The sequence below is a fragment of the Ambystoma mexicanum genome, unplaced genomic scaffold (assembly GCF_040938575.1).
Source record: "Ambystoma mexicanum isolate Mex_15411 unplaced genomic scaffold, UKY_AmexF1_1 Mex_scaf1, whole genome shotgun sequence".
NCBI lineage: Eukaryota > Metazoa > Chordata > Amphibia > Caudata > Ambystomatidae > Ambystoma > Ambystoma mexicanum.
The window spans coordinates 1,343,984-1,371,405 of NW_027182324.1; the positions used below are offsets into that span (position 1 = coordinate 1,343,984).

At 41.2% G+C, this 27,422-nt stretch overlaps 19 non-coding genes across 19 annotated transcripts; all 19 read right to left on the minus strand.

The window, feature by feature from the left end:
• Positions 1-2,234: 2,234 nt before the first annotated feature.
• On the minus strand, positions 2,235-2,307 carry TRNAK-UUU (transfer RNA lysine (anticodon UUU)). Its single transcript has one exon. It is a non-coding gene; the product is annotated as a tRNA-Lys (tRNA).
• Positions 2,308-3,075: 768 nt separating this feature from the next.
• TRNAK-UUU (transfer RNA lysine (anticodon UUU)) lies at positions 3,076-3,148 on the minus strand. The gene has a single exon. It is a non-coding gene; the product is annotated as a tRNA-Lys (tRNA).
• Positions 3,149-3,917: 769 nt separating this feature from the next.
• TRNAK-UUU (transfer RNA lysine (anticodon UUU)) lies at positions 3,918-3,990 on the minus strand. Its single transcript has one exon. It is a non-coding gene; the product is annotated as a tRNA-Lys (tRNA).
• A 768-nt stretch (positions 3,991-4,758) lies between these two features.
• TRNAK-UUU (transfer RNA lysine (anticodon UUU)) lies at positions 4,759-4,831 on the minus strand. The gene has a single exon. It is a non-coding gene; the product is annotated as a tRNA-Lys (tRNA).
• Positions 4,832-6,441: 1,610 nt separating this feature from the next.
• Positions 6,442-6,514, minus strand: TRNAK-UUU (transfer RNA lysine (anticodon UUU)). The gene has a single exon. It is a non-coding gene; the product is annotated as a tRNA-Lys (tRNA).
• Positions 6,515-8,123: 1,609 nt separating this feature from the next.
• On the minus strand, positions 8,124-8,196 carry TRNAK-UUU (transfer RNA lysine (anticodon UUU)). The gene has a single exon. It is a non-coding gene; the product is annotated as a tRNA-Lys (tRNA).
• Positions 8,197-8,964: 768 nt separating this feature from the next.
• Positions 8,965-9,037, minus strand: TRNAK-UUU (transfer RNA lysine (anticodon UUU)). The gene has a single exon. It is a non-coding gene; the product is annotated as a tRNA-Lys (tRNA).
• Positions 9,038-10,646: 1,609 nt separating this feature from the next.
• TRNAK-UUU (transfer RNA lysine (anticodon UUU)) lies at positions 10,647-10,719 on the minus strand. Its single transcript has one exon. It is a non-coding gene; the product is annotated as a tRNA-Lys (tRNA).
• Positions 10,720-13,171: 2,452 nt separating this feature from the next.
• Positions 13,172-13,244, minus strand: TRNAK-UUU (transfer RNA lysine (anticodon UUU)). Its single transcript has one exon. It is a non-coding gene; the product is annotated as a tRNA-Lys (tRNA).
• A 768-nt stretch (positions 13,245-14,012) lies between these two features.
• TRNAK-UUU (transfer RNA lysine (anticodon UUU)) lies at positions 14,013-14,085 on the minus strand. The gene has a single exon. It is a non-coding gene; the product is annotated as a tRNA-Lys (tRNA).
• Positions 14,086-14,854: 769 nt separating this feature from the next.
• Positions 14,855-14,927, minus strand: TRNAK-UUU (transfer RNA lysine (anticodon UUU)). Its single transcript has one exon. It is a non-coding gene; the product is annotated as a tRNA-Lys (tRNA).
• A 768-nt stretch (positions 14,928-15,695) lies between these two features.
• TRNAK-UUU (transfer RNA lysine (anticodon UUU)) lies at positions 15,696-15,768 on the minus strand. Its single transcript has one exon. It is a non-coding gene; the product is annotated as a tRNA-Lys (tRNA).
• A 1,610-nt stretch (positions 15,769-17,378) lies between these two features.
• Positions 17,379-17,451, minus strand: TRNAK-UUU (transfer RNA lysine (anticodon UUU)). Its single transcript has one exon. It is a non-coding gene; the product is annotated as a tRNA-Lys (tRNA).
• A 768-nt stretch (positions 17,452-18,219) lies between these two features.
• TRNAK-UUU (transfer RNA lysine (anticodon UUU)) lies at positions 18,220-18,292 on the minus strand. Its single transcript has one exon. It is a non-coding gene; the product is annotated as a tRNA-Lys (tRNA).
• A 1,610-nt stretch (positions 18,293-19,902) lies between these two features.
• TRNAK-UUU (transfer RNA lysine (anticodon UUU)) lies at positions 19,903-19,975 on the minus strand. Its single transcript has one exon. It is a non-coding gene; the product is annotated as a tRNA-Lys (tRNA).
• A 1,610-nt stretch (positions 19,976-21,585) lies between these two features.
• On the minus strand, positions 21,586-21,658 carry TRNAK-UUU (transfer RNA lysine (anticodon UUU)). The gene has a single exon. It is a non-coding gene; the product is annotated as a tRNA-Lys (tRNA).
• A 769-nt stretch (positions 21,659-22,427) lies between these two features.
• TRNAK-UUU (transfer RNA lysine (anticodon UUU)) lies at positions 22,428-22,500 on the minus strand. The gene has a single exon. It is a non-coding gene; the product is annotated as a tRNA-Lys (tRNA).
• A 768-nt stretch (positions 22,501-23,268) lies between these two features.
• TRNAK-UUU (transfer RNA lysine (anticodon UUU)) lies at positions 23,269-23,341 on the minus strand. Its single transcript has one exon. It is a non-coding gene; the product is annotated as a tRNA-Lys (tRNA).
• A 3,293-nt stretch (positions 23,342-26,634) lies between these two features.
• On the minus strand, positions 26,635-26,707 carry TRNAK-UUU (transfer RNA lysine (anticodon UUU)). The gene has a single exon. It is a non-coding gene; the product is annotated as a tRNA-Lys (tRNA).
• Positions 26,708-27,422: the final 715 nt, after the last annotated feature.

Genomic DNA, 27,422 nt, shown 5'->3' on the forward strand with positions numbered 1-27,422 from the left:
ATTCATGAGTGCAAACTTGCTCCCCAGTAAAGACGAACATGTGCTCCTCAATGCACACACTGGGCAATGCAGTCCACTCTAAATCGACGATTAATGACATGCTCGTTTTGTGCAATGGAGTTTCAGTCAATTGGAAAACATTTTGAAAAGTTATATTGCTACAGAAGCCTAGCCTTAAAAAAAGTGGATTTCACTTCTAAATGATTACATGAGGAAGGAAAGGAGACCAGATGCAAAAAAGGTGCTGTGGCTTAGTTGGTTAAAGCGCCTGTCTAGTAAACAGGAGATCCTGAGTTTGAATGTCAGCAGCGCCTGTCTGCTTTTTTTTCGACCAATCTGTCTCCCCAATGTTAAAACTTTGTACAAAGATTGCTATTTCATGCTATTTAGAAGCACAGTCAGGCTTGAAATGTTGGCAAAGCCTCCAAGAACTCTGGACTCCACTACCTTAGAGTCATATTGCCCAAGGTTGCGATGCCATCAGAAATAGCACATATTAGAATGAGCAATTCATATTTCCTGCTTAATTTTTTGTAAAAGAAGCAAAGGTACGCCTGAACCGTGACTTGAACCCTGGACCCTCAGATTAAAAGTCTGATGCTCTACCGACTGAGCTATCCAGGCACAGGGATCACTGCCCATTTGAAACTTGATTTTCACTCTACAGCACCTCCATACATGGCTACCTCACTGGTCAATAAAGGAAATTAATTACTAGTGCATTACACACATTTTGACACTGGAGACATAACTTTTTTCAGTCATTCCGTATCCAGATATAGAGATTTGCAGCATCTAGGACTTTAATGTTCACCCACTTACGGATTTGAATGTTTTGCCACATTCATGAGTGCAAACTTGCTCCCCAGTAAAGACGAACATGTGCTCCTCAATGCACACACTGGGCAATGCAGTCCACTCTAAATCGACGATTAATGACATGCTCGTTTTGTGCAATGGAGTTTCAGTCAATTGGAAAACATTTTGAAAAGTTATATTGCAACAGAAGCCCAGCGTTAAAAAAGTGGATTTCACTTCTAAATGATTACATGAGGAAGGAAAGGAGACCAGATGCAAAAAAGGTGCTGTGGCTTAGTTGGTTAAAGCGCCTGTCTAGTAAACAGGAGATCCTGAGTTCGAATCTCACCAGCGCCTGTCTGCTTTTTTTTCGACCAATCTGTCTCCCCAATATTAAAACTTTGTACAAAGATTGCTATTTCATGCTATTTAGAAGCACAGTCAGGCTTGAAATGTTGGCAAAGCATCCAAGAACTCTGGACTCCACTACCTTAGAGTCATATTGCCCAAGGTTGCGATGCCATCAGAAATAGCACATATTAGAATGAGCAATTCATATTTCCTGCTTAATTTTTTGTAAAAGAAGCAAAGGTACGCCTGAACAGGGACTTGAACCCTGGACCCTCAGATGAAAAGTCTGATGCTCTACCGACTGAGCTATCCAGGCACAGGGATCACTGCCCATTTGAAACTTGATTTTCACTCTACAGCACCTCCATACATGGCTACCTCACTGGGCAATAAAGGAAATGAATTACTAGTGCATTACACACATTTTGACACTGGAGACATAACTTTTTTCAGTCATTCCGTATCCAGATATAGAGATTTGCAGCATCTAGGACTTTAATGTTCACCCACTTACGGATTTGAATGTTTTGCCACATTCATGAGTGCAAACTTGCTCCCCAGTAAAGACGAACATGTGCTCCTCAATGCACACACTGGGCAATGCAGTCCACTCTAAATCGACGATTAATGACATGCTCGTTTTGTGCAATGGAGTTTCAGTCAATTGGAAAACATTTTGAAAAGTTATATTGCTACAGAAGCCTAGCCTTAAAAAAAGTGGATTTCACTTCTAAATGATTACATGAGGAAGGAAAGGAGACCAGATGCAAAAAAGGTGCTGTGGCTTAGTTGGTTAAAGCGCCTGTCTAGTAAACAGGAGATCCTGAGTTTGAATCTCAGCAGCGCCTGTCTGCTTTTTTTTCGACCAATCTGTCTCCCCAATGTTAAAACTTTGTACAAAGATTGCTATTTCATGCTATTTAGAAGCACAGTCAGGCTTGAAATGTTGGCAAAGCCTCCAAGAACTCTGGACTCCACTACCTTAGAGTCATATTGCCCAAGGTTGCGATGCCATCAGAAATAGCACATATTAGAATGAGCAATTCATATTTCCTGCTTCATTTTTTGTAAAAGAAGCAAAGGTACGCCTGAACAGGGACTTGAACCCTGGACCCTCAGATTAAAAGTCTGATGCTCTACCGACTGAGCTATCCAGGCACAGGGATCACTGCCCATTTGAAACTTGATTTTCACTCTACAGCACCTCCATACATGGCTACCTCACTGGTCAATAAAGGAAATGAATTACTAGTGCATTACACACATTTTGACACTGGAGACATAACTTTTTTCAGTCATTCCGTATCCAGATATAGAGATTTGCAGCATGTAGGACTTTAATGGTCACCCACTTACGGATTTGAATGTTTTGCCACATTCATGAGTGCAAACTTGCTCCCCAGTAAAGACGAACATGTGCTCCTCAATGCACACACTGGGCAATGCAGTCCACTCTAAATCGACGATTAATGACATGCTCGTTTTGTGCAATGGAGTTTCAGTCAATTGGAAAACATTTTGAAAAGTTATATTGCAACAGAAGCCCAGCCTTAAAAAAGTGGATTTCACTTCTAAATGATTACATGAGGAAGGAAAGGAGACCAGATGCAAAAAAGGTGCTGCGGCTTAGTTGGTTAAAGCGCCTGTCTAGTAAACAGGAGATCCTGAGTTCGAATCTCAGCAGCGCCTGTTTGCTTTTTTTTCGACCAATCTGTCTCCCCAATATTAAAACTTTGTACAAAGATTGCTATTTCATGCTATTTAGAAGCACAGTCAGGCTTGAAATGTTGGCAAAGCATCCAAGAACTCTGGACTCCACTACCTTAGAGTCATATTGCCCAAGGTTGCGATGCCATCAGAAATAGCACATATTAGAATGAGCAATTCATATTTCCTGCTTAATTTTTTGTAAAAGAAGCAAAGGTACGCCTGAACAGGGACTTGAACCCTGGACCCTCAGATTAAAAGTCTGATGCTCTACCGACTGAGCTATCCAGGCACAGGGATTACTGCCCATTTGAAACTTGATTTTCACTCTACAGCACCTCCATACATGGCTACCTCACTGGGCAATAAAGGAAATGAATTACTAGTGCATTACACACATTTTGACACTGGAGACATAACTTTTTTCAGTCATTCCGTATCCAGATATAGAGATTTGCAGCATCTAGGACTTTAATGTTCACCCACTTACGGATTTGAATGTTTTGCCACATTCATGAGTGCAAACTTGCTCCCCAGTAAAGACGAACATGTGCTCCTCAATGCACACACTGGGCAATGCAGTCCACTCTAAATCGACGATTAATGACATGCTCGTTTTGTGCAATGGAGTTTCAGTCAATTGGAAAACATTTTGAAAAGTTATATTGCTACAGAAGCCTAGCCTTAAAAAAAGTGGATTTCACTTCTAAATGATTACATGAGGAAGGAAAGGAGACCAGATGCAAAAAAGGTGCTGTGGCTTAGTTGGTTAAAGCGCCTGTCTAGTAAACAGGAGATCCTGAGTTTGAATGTCAGCAGCGCCTGTCTGCTTTTTTTTCGACCAATATGTCTCCCCAATGTTAAAACTTTGTACAAAGATTGCTATTTCATGCTATTTAGAAGCACAGTCAGGCTTGAAATGTTGGCAAAGCCTCCAAGAACTCTGGACTCCACTACCTTAGAGTCATATTGCCCAAGGTTGCGATGCCATCAGAAATAGCACATATTAGAATGAGCAATTCATATTTCCTGCTTAATTTTTTGTAAAAGAAGCAAAGGTACGCCTGAACAGGGACTTGAACCCTGGACCCTCAGATTAAAAGTCTGATGCTCTACCGACTGAGCTATCCAGGCACAGGGATCACTGCCCATTTGAAACTTGATTTTCACTCTACAGCACCTCCATACATGGCTACCTCACTGGTCAATAAAGGAAATGAATTACTAGTGCATTACACACATTTTGACACTGGAGACATAACTTTTTTCAGTCATTCCGTATCCAGATATAGAGATTTGCAGCATGTAGGACTTTAATGGTCACCCACTTACGGATTTGAATGTTTTGCCACATTCATGAGTGCAAACTTGCTCCCCAGTAAAGACGAACATGTGCTCCTCAATGCACACACTGGGCAATGCAGTCCACTCTAAATCGACGATTAATGACATGCTCGTTTTGTGCAATGGAGTTTCAGTCAATTGGAAAACATTTTGAAAAGTTATATTGCAACAGAAGCCCAGCCTTAAAAAAGTGGATTTCACTTCTAAATGATTACATGAGGAAGGAAAGGAGACCAGATGCAAAAAAGGTGCTGCGGCTTAGTTGGTTAAAGCGCCTGTCTAGTAAACAGGAGATCCTGAGTTCGAATCTCAGCAGCGCCTGTCTGCTTTTTTTTCGACCAATCTGTCTCCCCAATATTAAAACTTTGTACAAAGATTGCTATTTCATGCTATTTAGAAGCACAGTCAGGCTTGAAATGTTGGCAAAGCATCCAAGAACTCTGGACTCCACTACCTTAGAGTCATATTGCCCAAGGTTGCGATGCCATCAGAAATAGCACATATTAGAATGAGCAATTCATATTTCCTGCTTAATATTTTGTAAAAGAAGCAAAGGTACGCCTGAACAGGGACTTGAACCCTGGACCCTCAGATTAAAAGTCTGATGCTCTACCGACTGAGCTATCCAGGCACAGGGATTACTGCCCATTTGAAACTTGATTTTCACTCTACAGCACCTCCATACATGGCTACCTCACTGGGCAATAAAGGAAATGAATTACTAGTGCATTACACACATTTTGACACTGGAGACATAACTTTTTTCAGTCATTCCGTATCCAGATATAGAGATTTGCAGCATCTAGGACTTTAATGTTCACCCACTTACGGATTTGAATGTTTTGCCACATTCATGAGTGCAAACTTGCTCCCCAGTAAAGACGAACATGTGCTCCTCAATGCACACACTGGGCAATGCAGTCCACTCTAAATCGACGATTAATGACATGCTCGTTTTGTGCAATGGAGTTTCAGTCAATTGGAAAACATTTTGAAAAGTTATATTGCTACAGAAGCCTAGCCTTAAAAAAAGTGGATTTCACTTCTAAATGATTACATGAGGAAGGAAAGGAGACCAGATGCAAAAAAGGTGCTGTGGCTTAGTTGGTTAAAGCGCCTGTCTAGTAAACAGGAGATCCTGAGTTTGAATGTCAGCAGCGCCTGTCTGCTTTTTTTTCGACCAATCTGTCTCCCCAATGTTAAAACTTTGTACAAAGATTGCTATTTCATGCTATTTAGAAGCACAGTCAGGCTTGAAATGTTGGCAAAGCCTCCATGAACTCTGGACTCCACTACCTTAGAGTCATATTGCCCAAGGTTGCGATGCCATCAGAAATAGCACATATTAGAATGAGCAATTCATATTTCCTGCTTAATTTTTTGTAAAAGAAGCAAAGGTACGCCTGAACCGTGACTTGAACCCTGGACCCTCAGATTAAAAGTCTGATGCTCTACCGACTGAGCTATCCAGGCACAGGGATCACTGCCCATTTGAAACTTGATTTTCACTCTACAGCACCTCCATACATGGCTACCTCACTGGTCAATAAAGGAAATTAATTACTAGTGCATTACACACATTTTGACACTGGAGACATAACTTTTTTCAGTCATTCCGTATCCAGATATAGAGATTTGCAGCATCTAGGACTTTAATGTTCACCCACTTACGGATTTGAATGTTTTGCCACATTCATGAGTGCAAACTTGCTCCCCAGTAAAGACGAACATGTGCTCCTCAATGCACACACTGGGCAATGCAGTCCACTCTAAATCGACGATTAATGACATGCTCGTTTTGTGCAATGGAGTTTCAGTCAATTGGAAAACATTTTGAAAAGTTATATTGCAACAGAAGCCCAGCGTTAAAAAAGTGGATTTCACTTCTAAATGATTACATGAGGAAGGAAAGGAGACCAGATGCAAAAAAGGTGCTGTGGCTTAGTTGGTTAAAGCGCCTGTCTAGTAAACAGGAGATCCTGAGTTCGAATCTCACCAGCGCCTGTCTGCTTTTTTTTCGACCAATCTGTCTCCCCAATATTAAAACTTTGTACAAAGATTGCTATTTCATGCTATTTAGAAGCACAGTCAGGCTTGAAATGTTGGCAAAGCATCCAAGAACTCTGGACTCCACTACCTTAGAGTCATATTGCCCAAGGTTGCGATGCCATCAGAAATAGCACATATTAGAATGAGCAATTCATATTTCCTGCTTAATTTTTTGTAAAAGAAGCAAAGGTACGCCTGAACAGGGACTTGAACCCTGGACCCTCAGATTAAAAGTCTGATGCTCTACCGACTGAGCTATCCAGGCACAGGGATCACTGCCCATTTGAAACTTGATTTTCACTCTACAGCACCTCCATACATGGCTACCTCACTGGTCAATAAAGGAAATGAATTACTAGTGCATTACACACATTTTGACACTGGAGACATAACTTTTTTCAGTCATTCCGTATCCAGATATAGAGATTTGCAGCATGTAGGACTTTAATGGTCACCCACTTACGGATTTGAATGTTTTGCCACATTCATGAGTGCAAACTTGCTCCCCAGTAAAGACGAACATGTGCTCCTCAATGCACACACTGGGCAATGCAGTCCACTCTAAATCGACGATTAATGACATGCTCGTTTTGTGCAATGGAGTTTCAGTCAATTGGAAAACATTTTGAAAAGTTATATTGCAACAGAAGCCCAGCGTTAAAAAAGTGGATTTCACTTCTAAATGATTACATGAGGAAGGAAAGGAGACCAGATGCAAAAAAGGTGCTGTGGCTTAGTTGGTTAAAGCGCCTGTCTAGTAAACAGGAGATCCTGAGTTCGAATCTCACCAGCGCCTGTCTGCTTTTTTTTCGACCAATCTGTCTCCCCAATGTTAAAACTTTGTACAAAGATTGCTATTTCATGCTATTTAGAAGCACAGTCAGGCTTGAAATGTTGGCAAAGCCTCCAAGAACTCTGGACTCCACTACCTTAGAGTCATATTGCCCAAGGTTGCGATGCCATCAGAAATAGCACATATTAGAATGAGCAATTCATATTTCCTGCTTAATTTTTTGTAAAAGAAGCAAAGGTACGCCTGAACCGTGACTTGAACCCTGGACCCTCAGATTAAAAGTCTGATGCTCTACCGACTGAGCTATCCAGGCACAGGGATCACTGCCCATTTGAAACTTGATTTTCACTCTACAGCACCTCCATACATGGCTACCTCACTGGTCAATAAAGGAAATTAATTACTAGTGCATTACACACATTTTGACACTGGAGACATAACTTTTTTCAGTCATTCCGTATCCAGATATAGAGATTTGCAGCATCTAGGACTTTAATGTTCACCCACTTACGGATTTGAATGTTTTGCCACATTCATGAGTGCAAACTTGCTCCCCAGTAAAGACGAACATGTGCTCCTCAATGCACACACTGGGCAATGCAGTCCACTCTAAATCGACGATTAATGACATGCTCGTTTTGTGCAATGGAGTTTCAGTCAATTGGAAAACATTTTGAAAAGTTATATTGCAACAGAAGCCCAGCGTTAAAAAAGTGGATTTCACTTCTAAATGATTACATGAGGAAGGAAAGGAGACCAGATGCAAAAAAGGTGCTGTGGCTTAGTTGGTTAAAGCGCCTGTCTAGTAAACAGGAGATCCTGAGTTCGAATCTCACCAGCGCCTGTCTGCTTTTTTTTCGACCAATCTGTCTCCCCAATATTAAAACTTTGTACAAAGATTGCTATTTCATGCTATTTAGAAGCACAGTCAGGCTTGAAATGTTGGCAAAGCATCCAAGAACTCTGGACTCCACTACCTTAGAGTCATATTGCCCAAGGTTGCGATGCCATCAGAAATAGCACATATTAGAATGAGCAATTCATATTTCCTGCTTAATTTTTTGTAAAAGAAGCAAAGGTACGCCTGAACAGGGACTTGAACCCTGGACCCTCAGATTAAAAGTCTGATGCTCTACCGACTGAGCTATCCAGGCACAGGGATCACTGCCCATTTGAAACTTGATTTTCACTCTACAGCACCTCCATACATGGCTACCTCACTGGTCAATAAAGGAAATGAATTACTAGTGCATTACACACATTTTGACACTGGAGACATAACTTTTTTCAGTCATTCCGTATCCAGATATAGAGATTTGCAGCATGTAGGACTTTAATGGTCACCCACTTACGGATTTGAATGTTTTGCCACATTCATGAGTGCAAACTTGCTCCCCAGTAAAGACGAACATGTGCTCCTCAATGCACACACTGGGCAATGCAGTCCACTCTAAATCGACGATTAATGACATGCTCGTTTTGTGCAATGGAGTTTCAGTCAATTGGAAAACATTTTGAAAAGTTATATTGCAACAGAAGCCCAGCCTTAAAAAAGTGGATTTCACTTCTAAATGATTACATGAGGAAGGAAAGGAGACCAGATGCAAAAAAGGTGCTGCGGCTTAGTTGGTTAAAGCGCCTGTCTAGTAAACAGGAGATCCTGAGTTCGAATCTCAGCAGCGCCTGTCTGCTTTTTTTTCGACCAATCTGTCTCCCCAATATTAAAACTTTGTACAAAGATTGCTATTTCATGCTATTTAGAAGCACAGTCAGGCTTGAAATGTTGGCAAAGCATCCAAGAACTCTGGACTCCACTACCTTAGAGTCATATTGCCCAAGGTTGCGATGCCATCAGAAATAGCACATATTAGAATGAGCAATTCATATTTCCTGCTTAATTTTTTGTAAAAGAAGCAAAGGTACGCCTGAACAGGGACTTGAACCCTGGACCCTCAGATTAAAAGTCTGATGCTCTACCGACTGAGCTATCCAGGCACAGGGATTACTGCCCATTTGAAACTTGATTTTCACTCTACAGCACCTCCATACATGGCTACCTCACTGGGCAATAAAGGAAATGAATTACTAGTGCATTACACACATTTTGACACTGGAGACATAACTTTTTTCAGTCATTCCGTATCCAGATATAGAGATTTGCAGCATCTAGGACTTTAATGTTCACCCACTTACGGATTTGAATGTTTTGCCACATTCATGAGTGCAAACTTGCTCCCCAGTAAAGACGAACATGTGCTCCTCAATGCACACACTGGGCAATGCAGTCCACTCTAAATCGACGATTAATGACATGCTCGTTTTGTGCAATGGAGTTTCAGTCAATTGGAAAACATTTTGAAAAGTTATATTGCAACAGAAGCCCAGCCTTAAAAAAGTGGATTTCACTTCTAAATGATTACATGAGGAAGGAAAGGAGACCAGATGCAAAAAAGGTGCTGCGGCTTAGTTGGTTAAAGCGCCTGTCTAGTAAACAGGAGATCCTGAGTTCAAATCTCAGCAGCGCCTGTCTGCTTTTTTTTCGACCAATCTGTCTCCCCAATATTAAAACTTTGTACAAAGATTGCTATTTCATGCTATTTAGAAGCACAGTCAGGCTTGAAATGTTGGCAAAGCATCCAAGAACTCTGGACTCCACTACCTTAGAGTCATATTGCCCAAGGTTGCGATGCCATCAGAAATAGCACATATTAGAATGAGCAATTCATATTTCCTGCTTAATTTTTTGTAAAAGAAGCAAAGGTACGCCTGAACAGGGACTTGAACCCTGGACCCTCAGATGAAAAGTCTGATGCTCTACCCACTGAGCTATCCAGGCACAGGGATCACTGCCCATTTGAAACTTGATTTTCACTCTACAGCACCTCCATACATGGCTACCTCACTGGGCAATAAAGGAAATGAATTACTAGTGCATTACACACATTTTGACACTGGAGACATAACTTTTTTCAGTCATTCCGTATCCAGATATAGAGATTTGCAGCATCTAGGACTTTAATGTTCACCCACTTACGGATTTGAATGTTTTGCCACATTCATGAGTGCAAACTTGCTCCCCAGTAAAGACGAACATGTGCTCCTCAATGCACACACTGGGCAATGCAGTCCACTCTAAATCGACGATTAATGACATGCTCGTTTTGTGCAATGGAGTTTCAGTCAATTGGAAAACATTTTGAAAAGTTATATTGCAACAGAAGCCCAGCGTTAAAAAAGTGGATTTCACTTCTAAATGATTACATGAGGAAGGAAAGGAGACCAGATGCAAAAAAGGTGCTGTGGCTTAGTTGGTTAAAGCGCCTGTCTAGTAAACAGGAGATCCTGAGTTCGAATCTCACCAGCGCCTGTCTGCTTTTTTTTCGACCAATCTGTCTCCCCAATATTAAAACTTTGTACAAAGATTGCTATTTCATGCTATTTAGAAGCACAGTCAGGCTTGAAATGTTGGCAAAGCATCCAAGAACTCTGGACTCCACTACCTTAGAGTCATATTGCCCAAGGTTGCGATGCCATCAGAAATAGCACATATTAGAATGAGCAATTCATATTTCCTGCTTAATTTTTTGTAAAAGAAGCAAAGGTACGCCTGAACAGGGACTTGAACCCTGGACCCTCAGATTAAAAGTCTGATGCTCTACCGACTGAGCTATCCAGGCACAGGGATCACTGCCCATTTGAAACTTGATTTTCACTCTACAGCACCTCCATACATGGCTACCTCACTGGTCAATAAAGGAAATGAATTACTAGTGCATTACACACATTTTGACACTGGAGACATAACTTTTTTCAGTCATTCCGTATCCAGATATAGAGATTTGCAGCATGTAGGACTTTAATGGTCACCCACTTACGGATTTGAATGTTTTGCCACATTCATGAGTGCAAACTTGCTCCCCAGTAAAGACGAACATGTGCTCCTCAATGCACACACTGGGCAATGCAGTCCACTCTAAATCGACGATTAATGACATGCTCGTTTTGTGCAATGGAGTTTCAGTCAATTGGAAAACATTTTGAAAAGTTATATTGCTACAGAAGCCTAGCCTTAAAAAAAGTGGATTTCACTTCTAAATGATTACATGAGGAAGGAAAGGAGACCAGATGCAAAAAAGGTGCTGTGGCTTAGTTGGTTAAAGCGCCTGTCTAGTAAACAGGAGATCCTGAGTTTGAATGTCAGCAGCGCCTGTCTGCTTTTTTTTCGACCAATCTGTCTCCCCAATGTTAAAACTTTGTACAAAGATTGCTATTTCATGCTATTTAGAAGCACAGTCAGGCTTGAAATGTTGGCAAAGCCTCCAAGAACTCTGGACTCCACTACCTTAGAGTCATATTGCCCAAGGTTGCGATGCCATCAGAAATAGCACATATTAGAATGAGCAATTCATATTTCCTGCTTAATTTTTTGTAAAAGAAGCAAAGGTACGCCTGAACCGTGACTTGAACCCTGGACCCTCAGATTAAAAGTCTGATGCTCTACCGACTGAGCTATCCAGGCACAGGGATCACTGCCCATTTGAAACTTGATTTTCACTCTACAGCACCTCCATACATGGCTACCTCACTGGTCAATAAAGGAAATTAATTACTAGTGCATTACACACATTTTGACACTGGAGACATAACTTTTTTCAGTCATTCCGTATCCAGATATAGAGATTTGCAGCATCTAGGACTTTAATGTTCACCCACTTACGGATTTGAATGTTTTGCCACATTCATGAGTGCAAACTTGCTCCCCAGTAAAGACGAACATGTGCTCCTCAATGCACACACTGGGCAATGCAGTCCACTCTAAATCGACGATTAATGACATGCTCGTTTTGTGCAATGGAGTTTCAGTCAATTGGAAAACATTTTGAAAAGTTATATTGCAACAGAAGCCCAGCGTTAAAAAAGTGGATTTCACTTCTAAATGATTACATGAGGAAGGAAAGGAGACCAGATGCAAAAAAGGTGCTGTGGCTTAGTTGGTTAAAGCGCCTGTCTAGTAAACAGGAGATCCTGAGTTCGAATCTCACCAGCGCCTGTCTGCTTTTTTTTCGACCAATCTGTCTCCCCAATATTAAAACTTTGTACAAAGATTGCTATTTCATGCTATTTAGAAGCACAGTCAGGCTTGAAATGTTGGCAAAGCATCCAAGAACTCTGGACTCCACTACCTTAGAGTCATATTGCCCAAGGTTGCGATGCCATCAGAAATAGCACATATTAGAATGAGCAATTCATATTTCCTGCTTAATTTTTTGTAAAAGAAGCAAAGGTACGCCTGAACAGGGACTTGAACCCTGGACCCTCAGATGAAAAGTCTGATGCTCTACCGACTGAGCTATCCAGGCACAGGGATCACTGCCCATTTGAAACTTGATTTTCACTCTACAGCACCTCCATACATGGCTACCTCACTGGGCAATAAAGGAAATGAATTACTAGTGCATTACACACATTTTGACACTGGAGACATAACTTTTTTCAGTCATTCCGTATCCAGATATAGAGATTTGCAGCATCTAGGACTTTAATCTTCACCCACTTACGGATTTGAATGTTTTGCCACATTCATGAGTGCAAACTTGCTCCCCAGTAAAGACGAACATGTGCTCCTCAATGCACACACTGGGCAATGCAGTCCACTCTAAATCGACGATTAATGACATGCTCGTTTTGTGCAATGGAGTTTCAGTCAATTGGAAAACATTTTGAAAAGTTATATTGCTACAGAAGCCTAGCCTTAAAAAAAGTGGATTTCACTTCTAAATGATTACATGAGGAAGGAAAGGAGACCAGATGCAAAAAAGGTGCTGTGGCTTAGTTGGTTAAAGCGCCTGTCTAGTAAACAGGAGATCCTGAGTTTGAATCTCAGCAGCGCCTGTCTGCTTTTTTTTCGACCAATCTGTCTCCCCAATGTTAAAACTTTGTACAAAGATTGCTATTTCATGCTATTTAGAAGCACAGTCAGGCTTGAAATGTTGGCAAAGCCTCCAAGAACTCTGGACTCCACTACCTTAGAGTCATATTGCCCAAGGTTGCGATGCCATCAGAAATAGCACATATTAGAATGAGCAATTCATATTTCCTGCTTAATTTTTTGTAAAAGAAGCAAAGGTACGCCTGAACAGGGACTTGAACCCTGGACCCTCAGATTAAAAGTCTGATGCTCTACCGACTGAGCTATCCAGGCACAGGGATCACTGCCCATTTGAAACTTGATTTTCACTCTACAGCACCTCCATACATGGCTACCTCACTGGTCAATAAAGGAAATGAATTACTAGTGCATTACACACATTTTGACACTGGAGACATAACTTTTTTCAGTCATTCCGTATCCAGATATAGAGATTTGCAGCATGTAGGACTTTAATGGTCACCCACTTACGGATTTGAATGTTTTGCCACATTCATGAGTGCAAACTTGCTCCCCAGTAAAGACGAACATGTGCTCCTCAATGCACACACTGGGCAATGCAGTCCACTCTAAATCGACGATTAATGACATGCTCGTTTTGTGCAATGGAGTTTCAGTCAATTGGAAAACATTTTGAAAAGTTATATTGCAACAGAAGCCCAGCCTTAAAAAAGTGGATTTCACTTCTAAATGATTACATGAGGAAGGAAAGGAGACCAGATGCAAAAAAGGTGCTGCGGCTTAGTTGGTTAAAGCGCCTGTCTAGTAAACAGGAGATCCTGAGTTCGAATCTCAGCAGCGCCTGTCTGCTTTTTTTTCGACCAATCTGTCTCCCCAATATTAAAACTTTGTACAAAGATTGCTATTTCATGCTATTTAGAAGCACAGTCAGGCTTGAAATGTTGGCAAAGCATCCAAGAACTCTGGACTCCACTACCTTAGAGTCATATTGCCCAAGGTTGCGATGCCATCAGAAATAGCACATATTAGAATGAGCAATTCATATTTCCTGCTTAATTTTTTGTAAAAGAAGCAAAGGTACGCCTGAACAGGGACTTGAACCCTGGACCCTCAGATTAAAAGTCTGATGCTCTACCGACTGAGCTATCCAGGCACAGGGATTACTGCCCATTTGAAACTTGATTTTCACTCTACAGCACCTCCATACATGGCTACCTCACTGGGCAATAAAGGAAATGAATTACTAGTGCATTACACACATTTTGACACTGGAGACATAACTTTTTCCAGTCATTCCGTATCCAGATATAGAGATTTGCAGCATCTAGGACTTTAATGTTCACCCACTTACGGATTTGAATGTTGTGCCACATTCATGAGTGCAAACTTGCTCCCCAGTAAAGACGAACATGTGCTCCTCAATGCACACACTGGGCAATGCAGTCCACTCTAAATCGACGATTAATGACATGCTCGTTTTGTGCAATGGAGTTTCAGTCAATTGGAAAACATTTTGAAAAGTTATATTGCTACAGAAGCCTAGCCTTAAAAAAAGTGGATTTCACTTCTAAATGATTACATGAGGAAGGAAAGGAGACCAGATGCAAAAAAGGTGCTGTGGCTTAGTTGGTTAAAGCGCCTGTCTAGTAAACAGGAGATCCTGAGTTTGAATGTCAGCAGCGCCTGTCTGCTTTTTTTTCGACCAATATGTCTCCCCAATGTTAAAACTTTGTACAAAGATTGCTATTTCATGCTATTTAGAAGCACAGTCAGGCTTGAAATGTTGGCAAAGCCTCCAAGAACTCTGGACTCCACTACCTTAGAGTCATATTGCCCAAGGTTGCGATGCCATCAGAAATAGCACATATTAGAATGAGCAATTCATATTTCCTGCTTAATTTTTTGTAAAAGAAGCAAAGGTACGCCTGAACAGGGACTTGAACCCTGGACCCTCAGATTAAAAGTCTGATGCTCTACCGACTGAGCTATCCAGGCACAGGGATCACTGCCCATTTGAAACTTGATTTTCACTCTACAGCACCTCCATACATGGCTACCTCACTGGTCAATAAAGGAAATGAATTACTAGTGCATTACACACATTTTGACACTGGAGACATAACTTTTTTCAGTCATTCCGTATCCAGATATAGAGATTTGCAGCATGTAGGACTTTAATGGTCACCCACTTACGGATTTGAATGTTTTGCCACATTCATGAGTGCAAACTTGCTCCCCAGTAAAGACGAACATGTGCTCCTCAATGCACACACTGGGCAATGCAGTCCACTCTAAATCGACGATTAATGACATGCTCGTTTTGTGCAATGGAGTTTCAGTCAATTGGAAAACATTTTGAAAAGTTATATTGCAACAGAAGCCCAGCCTTAAAAAAGTGGATTTCACTTCTAAATGATTACATGAGGAAGGAAAGGAGACCAGATGCAAAAAAGGTGCTGCGGCTTAGTTGGTTAAAGCGCCTGTCTAGTAAACAGGAGATCCTGAGTTCGAATCTCAGCAGCGCCTGTCTGCTTTTTTTTCGACCAATCTGTCTCCCCAATATTAAAACTTTGTACAAAGATTGCTATTTCATGCTATTTAGAAGCACAGTCAGGCTTGAAATGTTGGCAAAGCATCCAAGAACTCTGGACTCCACTACCTTAGAGTCATATTGCCCAAGGTTGCGATGCCATCAGAAATAGCACATATTAGAATGAGCAATTCATATTTCCTGCTTAATTTTTTGTAAAAGAAGCAAAGGTACGCCTGAACAGGGACTTGAACCCTGGACCCTCAGATTAAAAGTCTGATGCTCTACCGACTGAGCTATCCAGGCACAGGGATTACTGCCCATTTGAAACTTGATTTTCACTCTACAGCACCTCCATACATGGCTACCTCACTGGGCAATAAAGGAAATGAATTACTAGTGCATTACACACATTTTGACACTGGAGACATAACTTTTTTCAGTCATTCCGTATCCAGATATAGAGATTTGCAGCATCTAGGACTTTAATGTTCACCCACTTACGGATTTGAATGTTTTGCCACATTCATGAGTGCAAACTTGCTCCCCAGTAAAGACGAACATGTGCTCCTCAATGCACACACTGGGCAATGCAGTCCACTCTAAATCGACGATTAATGACATGCTCGTTTTGTGCAATGGAGTTTCAGTCAATTGGAAAACATTTTGAAAAGTTATATTGCTACAGAAGCCTAGCCTTAAAAAAAGTGGATTTCACTTCTAAATGATTACATGAGGAAGGAAAGGAGACCAGATGCAAAAAAGGTGCTGTGGCTTAGTTGGTTAAAGCGCCTGTCTAGTAAACAGGAGATCCTGAGTTTGAATGTCAGCAGCGCCTGTCTGCTTTTTTTTCGACCAATATGTCTCCCCAATGTTAAAACTTTGTACAAAGATTGCTATTTCATGCTATTTAGAAGCACAGTCAGGCTTGAAATGTTGGCAAAGCCTCCAAGAACTCTGGACTCCACTACCTTAGAGTCATATTGCCCAAGGTTGCGATGCCATCAGAAATAGCACATATTAGAATGAGCAATTCATATTTCCTGCTTAATTTTTTGTAAAAGAAGCAAAGGTACGCCTGAACCGTGACTTGAACCCTGGACCCTCAGATTAAAAGTCTGATGCTCTACCGACTGAGCTATCCAGGCACAGGGATCACTGCCCATTTGAAACTTGATTTTCACTCTACAGCACCTCCATACATGGCTACCTCACTGGTCAATAAAGGAAATTAATTACTAGTGCATTACACACATTTTGACACTGGAGACATAACTTTTTTCAGTCATTCCGTATCCAGATATAGAGATTTGCAGCATCTAGGACTTTAATGTTCACCCACTTACGGATTTGAATGTTTTGCCACATTCATGAGTGCAAACTTGCTCCCCAGTAAAGACGAACATGTGCTCCTCAATGCACACACTGGGCAATGCAGTCCACTCTAAATCGACGATTAATGACATGCTCGTTTTGTGCAATGGAGTTTCAGTCAATTGGAAAACATTTTGAAAAGTTATATTGCAACAGAAGCCCAGCGTTAAAAAAGTGGATTTCACTTCTAAATGATTACATGAGGAAGGAAAGGAGACCAGATGCAAAAAAGGTGCTGTGGCTTAGTTGGTTAAAGCGCCTGTCTAGTAAACAGGAGATCCTGAGTTCGAATCTCACCAGCGCCTGTCTGCTTTTTTTTCGACCAATCTGTCTCCCCAATATTAAAACTTTGTACAAAGATTGCTATTTCATGCTATTTAGAAGCACAGTCAGGCTTGAAATGTTGGCAAAGCATCCAAGAACTCTGGACTCCACTACCTTAGAGTCATATTGCCCAAGGTTGCGATGCCATCAGAAATAGCACATATTAGAATGAGCAATTCATATTTCCTGCTTAATTTTTTGTAAAAGAAGCAAAGGTACGCCTGAACAGGGACTTGAACCCTGGACCCTCAGATTAAAAGTCTGATGCTCTACCGACTGAGCTATCCAGGCACAGGGATCACTGCCCATTTGAAACTTGATTTTCACTCTACAGCACCTCCATACATGGCTACCTCACTGGTCAATAAAGGAAATGAATTACTAGTGCATTACACACATTTTGACACTGGAGACATAACTTTTTTCAGTCATTCCGTATCCAGATATAGAGATTTGCAGCATGTAGGACTTTAATGGTCACCCACTTACGGATTTGAATGTTTTGCCACATTCATGAGTGCAAACTTGCTCCCCAGTAAAGACGAACATGTGCTCCTCAATGCACACACTGGGCAATGCAGTCCACTCTAAATCGACGATTAATGACATGCTCGTTTTGTGCAATGGAGTTTCAGTCAATTGGAAAACATTTTGAAAAGTTATATTGCAACAGAAGCCCAGCCTTAAAAAAGTGGATTTCACTTCTAAATGATTACATGAGGAAGGAAAGGAGACCAGATGCAAAAAAGGTGCTGCGGCTTAGTTGGTTAAAGCGCCTGTCTAGTAAACAGGAGATCCTGAGTTCGAATCTCAGCAGCGCCTGTCTGCTTTTTTTTCGACCAATCTGTCTCCCCAATATTAAAACTTTGTACAAAGATTGCTATTTCATGCTATTTAGAAGCACAGTCAGGCTTGAAATGTTGGCAAAGCATCCAAGAACTCTGGACTCCACTACCTTAGAGTCATATTGCCCAAGGTTGCGATGCCATCAGAAATAGCACATATTAGAATGAGCAATTCATATTTCCTGCTTAATTTTTTGTAAAAGAAGCAAAGGTACGCCTGAACAGGGACTTGAACCCTGGACCCTCAGATTAAAAGTCTGATGCTCTACCGACTGAGCTATCCAGGCACAGGGATTACTGCCCATTTGAAACTTGATTTTCACTCTACAGCACCTCCATACATGGCTACCTCACTGGGCAATAAAGGAAATGAATTACTAGTGCATTACACACATTTTGACACTGGAGACATAACTTTTTTCAGTCATTCCGTATCCAGATATAGAGATTTGCAGCATCTAGGACTTTAATGTTCACCCACTTACGGATTTGAATGTTTTGCCACATTCATGAGTGCAAACTTGCTCCCCAGTAAAGACGAAAATGTACTCCTCAATGCACACACTGGGCAATGCAGTCCACTCTAAATCGACGATTAATGACATGCTCGTTTTGTGCAATGGAGTTTCAGTCAATTGGAAAACATTTTGAAAAGTTATATTGCTACAGAAGCCTAGCCTTAAAAAAAGTGGATTTCACTTCTAAATGATTACATGAGGAAGGAAAGGAGACCAGATGCAAAAAAGGTGCTGTGGCTTAGTTGGTTAAAGCGCCTGTCTAGTAAACAGGAGATCCTGAGTTTGAATGTCAGCAGCGCCTGTCTGCTTTTTTTTCGACCAATATGTCTCCCCAATGTTAAAACTTTGTACAAAGATTGCTATTTCATGCTATTTAGAAGCACAGTCAGGCTTGAAATGTTGGCAAAGCCTCCAAGAACTCTGGACTCCACTACCTTAGAGTCATATTGCCCAAGGTTGCGATGCCATCAGAAATAGCACATATTAGAATGAGCAATTCATATTTCCTGCTTAATTTTTTGTAAAAGAAGCAAAGGTACGCCTGAACCGTGACTTGAACCCTGGACCCTCAGATTAAAAGTCTGATGCTCTACCGACTGAGCTATCCAGGCACAGGGATCACTGCCCATTTGAAACTTGATTTTCACTCTACAGCACCTCCATACATGGCTACCTCACTGGTCAATAAAGGAAATTAATTACTAGTGCATTACACACATTTTGACACTGGAGACATAACTTTTTTCAGTCATTCCGTATCCAGATATAGAGATTTGCAGCATCTAGGACTTTAATGTTCACCCACTTACGGATTTGAATGTTTTGCCACATTCATGAGTGCAAACTTGCTCCCCAGTAAAGACGAACATGTGCTCCTCAATGCACACACTGGGCAATGCAGTCCACTCTAAATCGACGATTAATGACATGCTCGTTTTGTGCAATGGAGTTTCAGTCAATTGGAAAACATTTTGAAAAGTTATATTGCAACAGAAGCCCAGCGTTAAAAAAGTGGATTTCACTTCTAAATGATTACATGAGGAATGAAAGGAGACCAGATGCAAAAAAGGTGCTGTGGCTTAGTTGGTTAAAGCGCCTGTCTAGTAAACAGGAGATCCTGAGTTCGAATCTCACCAGCGCCTGTCTGCTTTTTTTTCGACCAATCTGTCTCCCCAATATTAAAACTTTGTACAAAGATTGCTATTTCATGCTATTTAGAAGCACAGTCAGGCTTGAAATGTTGGCAAAGCATCCAAGAACTCTGGACTCCACTACCTTAGAGTCATATTGCCCAAGGTTGCGATGCCATCAGAAATAGCACATATTAGAATGAGCAATTCATATTTCCTGCTTAATTTTTTGTAAAAGAAGCAAAGGTACGCCTGAACAGGGACTTGAACCCTGGACCCTCAGATTAAAAGTCTGATGCTCTACCGACTGAGCTATCCAGGCACAGGGATCACTGCCCATTTGAAACTTGATTTTCACTCTACAGCACCTCCATACATGGCTACCTCACTGGTCAATAAAGGAAATGAATTACTAGTGCATTACACACATTTTGACACTGGAGACATAACTTTTTTCAGTCATTCCGTATCCAGATATAGAGATTTGCAGCATGTAGGACTTTAATGGTCACCCACTTACGGATTTGAATGTTTTGCCACATTCATGAGTGCAAACTTGCTCCCCAGTAAAGACGAACATGTGCTCCTCAATGCACACACTGGGCAATGCAGTCCACTCTAAATCGACGATTAATGACATGCTCGTTTTGTGCAATGGAGTTTCAGTCAATTGGAAAACATTTTGAAAAGTTATATTGCTACAGAAGCCTAGCCTTAAAAAAAGTGGATTTCACTTCTAAATGATTACATGAGGAAGGAAAGGAGACCAGATGCAAAAAAGGTGCTGTGGCTTAGTTGGTTAAAGCGCCTGTCTAGTAAACAGGAGATCCTGAGTTTGAATGTCAGCAGCGCCTGTCTGCTTTTTTTTCGACCAATCTGTCTCCCCAATGTTAAAACTTTGTACAAAGATTGCTATTTCATGCTATTTAGAAGCACAGTCAGGCTTGAAATTTTGGCAAAGCCTCCAAGAACTCTGGACTCCACTACCTTAGAGTCATATTGCCCAAGGTTGCGATGCCATCAGAAATAGCACATATTAGAATGAGCAATTCATATTTCCTGCTTAATTTTTTGTAAAAGAAGCAAAGGTACGCCTGAACCGTGACTTGAACCCTGGACCCTCAGATTAAAAGTCTGATGCTCTACCGACTGAGCTATCCAGGCACAGGGATCACTGCCCATTTGAAACTTGATTTTCACTCTACAGCACCTCCATACATGGCTACCTCACTGGTCAATAAAGGAAATTAATTACTAGTGCATTACACACATTTTGACACTGGAGACATAACTTTTTTCAGTCATTCCGTATCCAGATATAGAGATTTGCAGCATCTAGGACTTTAATGTTCACCCACTTACGGATTTGAATGTTTTGCCACATTCATGAGTGCAAACTTGCTCCCCAGTAAAGACGAACATGTGCTCCTCAATGCACACACTGGGCAATGCAGTCCACTCTAAATCGACGATTAATGACATGCTCGTTTTGTGCAATGGAGTTTCAGTCAATTGGAAAACATTTTGAAAAGTTATATTGCAACAGAAGCCCAGCGTTAAAAAAGTGGATTTCACTTCTAAATGATTACATGAGGAAGGAAAGGAGACCAGATGCAAAAAAGGTGCTGTGGCTTAGTTGGTTAAAGCGCCTGTCTAGTAAACAGGAGATCCTGAGTTCGAATCTCACCAGCGCCTGTCTGCTTTTTTTTCGACCAATCTGTCTCCCCAATATTAAAACTTTGTACAAAGATTGCTATTTCATGCTATTTAGAAGCACAGTCAGGCTTGAAATGTTGGCAAAGCATCCAAGAACTCTGGACTCCACTACCTTAGAGTCATATTGCCCAAGGTTGCGATGCCATCAGAAATAGCACATATTAGAATGAGCAATTCATATTTCCTGCTTAATTTTTTGTAAAAGAAGCAAAGGTACGCCTGAACAGGGACTTGAACCCTGGACCCTCAGATTAAAAGTCTGATGCTCTACCGACTGAGCTATCCAGGCACAGGGATTACTGCCCATTTGAAACTTGATTTTCACTCTACAGCACCTCCATACATGGCTACCTCACTGGGCAATAAAGGAAATGAATTACTAGTGCATTACACACATTTTGACACTGGAGACATAACTTTTTTCAGTCATTCCGTATCCAGATATAGAGATTTGCAGCATCTAGGACTTTAATGTTCACCCACTTACGGATTTGAATGTTTTGCCACATTCATGAGTGCAAACTTGCTCCCCAGTAAAGACGAACATGTGCTCCTCAATGCACACACTGGGCAATGCAGTCCACTCTAAATCGACGATTAATGACATGCTCGTTTTGTGCAATGGAGTTTCAGTCAATTGGAAAACATTTTGAAAAGTTATATTGCTACAGAAGCCTAGCCTTAAAAAAAGTGGATTTCACTTCTAAATGATTACATGAGGAAGGAAAGGAGACCAGATGCAAAAAAGGTGCTGTGGCTTAGTTGGTTAAAGCGCCTGTCTAGTAAACAGGAGATCCTGAGTTTGAATGTCAGCAGCGCCTGTCTGCTTTTTTTTCGACCAATATGTCTCCCCAATGTTAAAACTTTGTACAAAGATTGCTATTTCATGCTATTTAGAAGCACAGTCAGGCTTGAAATGTTGGCAAAGCCTCCAAGAACTCTGGACTCCACTACCTTAGAGTCATATTGCCCAAGGTTGCGATGCCATCAGAAATAGCACATATTAGAATGAGCAATTCATATTTCCTGCTTAATTTTTTGTAAAAGAAGCAAAGGTACGCCTGAACAGGGACTTGAACCCTGGACCCTCAGATTAAAAGTCTGATGCTCTACCGACTGAGCTATCCAGGCACAGGGATCACTGCCCATTTGAAACTTGATTTTCACTCTACAGCACCTCCATACATGGCTACCTCACTGGTCAATAAAGGAAATGAATTACTAGTGCATTACACACATTTTGACACTGGAGACATAACTTTTTTCAGTCATTCCGTATCCAGATATAGAGATTTGCAGCATGTAGGACTTTAATGGTCACCCACTTACGGATTTGAATGTTTTGCCACATTCATGAGTGCAAACTTGCTCCCCAGTAAAGACGAACATGTGCTCCTCAATGCACACACTGGGCAATGCAGTCCACTCTAAATCGACGATTAATGACATGCTCGTTTTGTGCAATGGAGTTTCAGTCAATTGGAAAACATTTTGAAAAGTTATATTGCAACAGAAGCCCAGCCTTAAAAAAGTGGATTTCACTTCTAAATGATTACATGAGGAAGGAAAGGAGACCAGATGCAAAAAAGGTGCTGCGGCTTAGTTGGTCAAAGCGCCTGTCTAGTAAACAGGAGATCCTGAGTTCGAATCTCAGCAGCGCCTGTCTGCTTTTTTTTCGACCAATCTGTCTCCCCAATATTAAAACTTTGTACAAAGATTGCTATTTCATGCTATTTAGAAGCACAGTCAGGCTTGAAATGTTGGCAAAGCATCCAAGAACTCTGGACTCCACTACCTTAGAGTCATATTGCCCAAGGTTGCGATGCCATCAGAAATAGCACATATTAGAATGAGCAATTCATATTTCCTGCTTAATTTTTTGTAAAAGAAGCAAAGGTACGCCTGAACAGGGACTTGAACCCTGGACCCTCAGATTAAAAGTCTGATGCTCTACCGACTGAGCTATCCAGGCACAGGGATTACTGCCCATTTGAAACTTGATTTTCACTCTACAGCACCTCCATACATGGCTACCTCACTGGGCAATAAAGGAAATGAATTACTAGTGCATTACACACATTTTGACACTGGAGACATAACTTTTTTCAGTCATTCCGTATCCAGATATAGAGATTTGCAGCATCTAGGACTTTAATGTTCACCCACTTACGGATTTGAATGTTTTGCCACATTCATGAGTGCAAACTTGCTCCCCAGTAAAGACGAACATGTGCTCCTCAATGCACACACTGGGCAATGCAGTCCACTCTAAATCGACGATTAATGACATGCTCGTTTTGTGCAATGGAGTTTCAGTCAATTGGAAAACATTTTGAAAAGTTATATTGCTACAGAAGCCTAGCCTTAAAAAAAGTGGATTTCACTTCTAAATGATTACATGAGGAAGGAAAGGAGACCAGATGCAAAAAAGGTGCTGTGGCTTAGTTGGTTAAAGCGCCTGTCTAGTAAACAGGAGATCCTGAGTTTGAATGTCAGCAGCGCCTGTCTGCTTTTTTTTCGACCAATATGTCTCCCCAATGTTAAAACTTTGTACAAAGATTGCTATTTCATGCTATTTAGAAGCACAGTCAGGCTTGAAATGTTGGCAAAGCCTCCAAGAACTCTGGACTCCACTACCTTAGAGTCATATTGCCCAAGGTTGCGATGCCATCAGAAATAGCACATATTAGAATGAGCAATTCATATTTCCTGCTTAATTTTTTGTAAAAGAAGCAAAGGTACGCCTGAACCGTGACTTGAACCCTGGACCCTCAGATTAAAAGTCTGATGCTCTACCGACTGAGCTATCCAGGCACAGGGAACACTGCCCATTTGAAACTTGATTTTCACTCTACAGCACCTCCATACATGGCTACCTCACTGGTCAATAAAGGAAATTAATTACTAGTGCATTACACACATTTTGACACTGGAGACATAACTTTTTTCAGTCATTCCGTATCCAGATATAGAGATTTGCAGCATCTAGGACTTTAATGTTCACCCACTTACGGATTTGAATGTTTTGCCACATTCATGAGTGCAAACTTGCTCCCCAGTAAAGACGAACATGTGCTCCTCAATGCACACACTGGGCAATGCAGTCCACTCTAAATCGACGATTAATGACATGCTCGTTTTGTGCAATGGAGTTTCAGTCAATTGGAAAACATTTTGAAAAGTTATATTGCAACAGAAGCCCAGCGTTAAAAAAGTGGATTTCACTTCTAAATGATTACATGAGGAAGGAAAGGAGACCAGATGCAAAAAAGGTGCTGTGGCTTAGTTGGTTAAAGCGCCTGTCTAGTAAACAGGAGATCCTGAGTTCGAATCTCACCAGCGCCTGTCTGCTTTTTTTTCGACCAATCTGTCTCCCCAATATTAAAACTTTGTACAAAGATTGCTATTTCATGCTATTTAGAAGCACAGTCAGGCTTGAAATGTTGGCAAAGCATCCAAGAACTCTGGACTCCACTACCTTAGAGTCATATTGCCCAAGGTTGCGATGCCATCAGAAATAGCACATATTAGAATGAGCAATTCATATTTCCTGCTTAATTTTTTGTAAAAGAAGCAAAGGTACGCCTGAACCGTGACTTGAACCCTGGACCCTCAGATTAAAAGTCTGATGCTCTACCGACTGAGCTATCCAGGCACAGGGATCACTGCCCATTTGAAACTTGATTTTCACTCTACAGCACCTCCATACATGGCTACCTCACTGGGCAATAAAGGAAATGAATTACTAGTGCATTACACACATTTTGACACTGGAGACATAACTTTTTTCAGTCATTCCGTATCCAGATATAGAGATTTGCAGCATCTAGGACTTTAATGTTCACCCACTTACGGATTTGAATGTTTTGCCACATTCATGAGTGCAAACTTGCTCCCCAGTAAAGACGAACATGTGCTCCTCAATGCACACACTGGGCAATGCAGTCCACTCTAAATCGACGATTAATGACATGCTCGTTTTGTGCAATGGAGTTTCAGTCAATTGGAAAACATTTTGAAAAGTTATATTGCTACAGAAGCCTAGCCTTAAAAAAAGTGGATTTCACTTCTAAATGATTACATGAGGAAGGAAAGGAGACCAGATGCAAAAAAGGTGCTGTGGCTTAGTTGGTTAAAGCGCCTGTCTAGTAAACAGGAGATCCTGAGTTTGAATGTCAGCAGCGCCTGTCTGCTTTTTTTTCGACCAATATGTCTCCCCAATGTTAAAACTTTGTACAAAGATTGCTATTTCATGCTATTTAGAAGCACAGTCAGGCTTGAAATGTTGGCAAAGCCTCCAAGAACTCTGGACTCCACTACCTTAGAGTCATATTGCCCAAGGTTGCGATGCCATCAGAAATAGCACATATTAGAATGAGCAATTCATATTTCCTGCTTAATTTTTTGTAAAAGAAGCAAAGGTACGCCTGAACCGTGACTTGAACCCTGGACCCTCAGATTAAAAGTCTGATGCTCTACCGACTGAGCTATCCAGGCACAGGGAACACTGCCCATTTGAAACTTGATTTTCACTCTACAGCACCTCCATACATGGCTACCTCACTGGTCAATAAAGGAAATTAATTACTAGTGCATTACACACATTTTGACACTGGAGACATAACTTTTTTCAGTCATTCCGTATCCAGATATAGAGATTTGCAGCATCTAGGACTTTAATGTTCACCCACTTACGGATTTGAATGTTTTGCCACATTCATGAGTGCAAACTTGCTCCCCAGTAAAGACGAACATGTGCTCCTCAATGCACACACTGGGCAATGCAGTCCACTCTAAATCGACGATTAATGACATGCTCGTTTTGTGCAATGGAGTTTCAGTCAATTGGAAAACATTTTGAAAAGTTATATTGCAACAGAAGCCCAGCGTTAAAAAAGTGGATTTCACTTCTAAATGATTACATGAGGAAGGAAAGGAGACCAGATGCAAAAAAGGTGCTGTGGCTTAGTTGGTTAAAGCGCCTGTCTAGTAAACAGGAGATCCTGAGTTCGAATCTCACCAGCGCCTGTCTGCTTTTTTTTCGACCAATCTGTCTCCCCAATATTAAAACTTTGTACAAAGATTGCTATTTCATGCTATTTAGAAGCACAGTCAGGCTTGAAATGTTGGCAAAGCATCCAAGAACTCTGGACTCCACTACCTTAGAGTCATATTGCCCAAGGTTGCGATGCCATCAGAAATAGCACATATTAGAATGAGCAATTCATATTTCCTGCTTAATTTTTTGTAAAAGAAGCAAAGGTACGCCTGAACAGGGACTTGAACCCTGGACCCTCAGATTAAAAGTCTGATGCTCTACCGACTGAGCTATCCAGGCACAGGGATCACTGCCCATTTGAAACTTGATTTTCACTCTACAGCACCTCCATACATGGCTACCTCACTGGTCAATAAAGGAAATGAATTACTAGTGCATTACACACATTTTGACACTGGAGACATAACTTTTTTCAGTCATTCCGTATCCAGATATAGAGATTTGCAGCATGTAGGACTTTAATGGTCACCCACTTACGGATTTGAATGTTTTGCCACATTCATGAGTGCAAACTTGCTCCCCAGTAAAGACGAACATGTGCTCCTCAATGCACACACTGGGCAATGCAGTCCACTCTAAATCGACGATTAATGACATGCTCGTTTTGTGCAATGGAGTTTCAGTCAATTGGAAAACATTTTGAAAAGTTATATTGCTACAGAAGCCTAGCCTTAAAAAAAGTGGATTTCACTTCTAAATGATTACATGAGGAAGGAAAGGAGACCAGATGCAAAAAAGGTGCTGTGGCTTAGTTGGTTAAAGCGCCTGTCTAGTAAACAGGAGATCCTGAGTTTGAATGTCAGCAGCGCCTGTCTGCTTTTTTTTCGACCAATCTGTCTCCCCAATGTTAAAACTTTGTACAAAGATTGCTATTTCATGCTATTTAGAAGCACAGTCAGGCTTGAAATGTTGGCAAAGCCTCCAAGAACTCTGGACTCCACTACCTTAGAGTCATATTGCCCAAGGTTGCGATGCCATCAGAAATAGCACATAT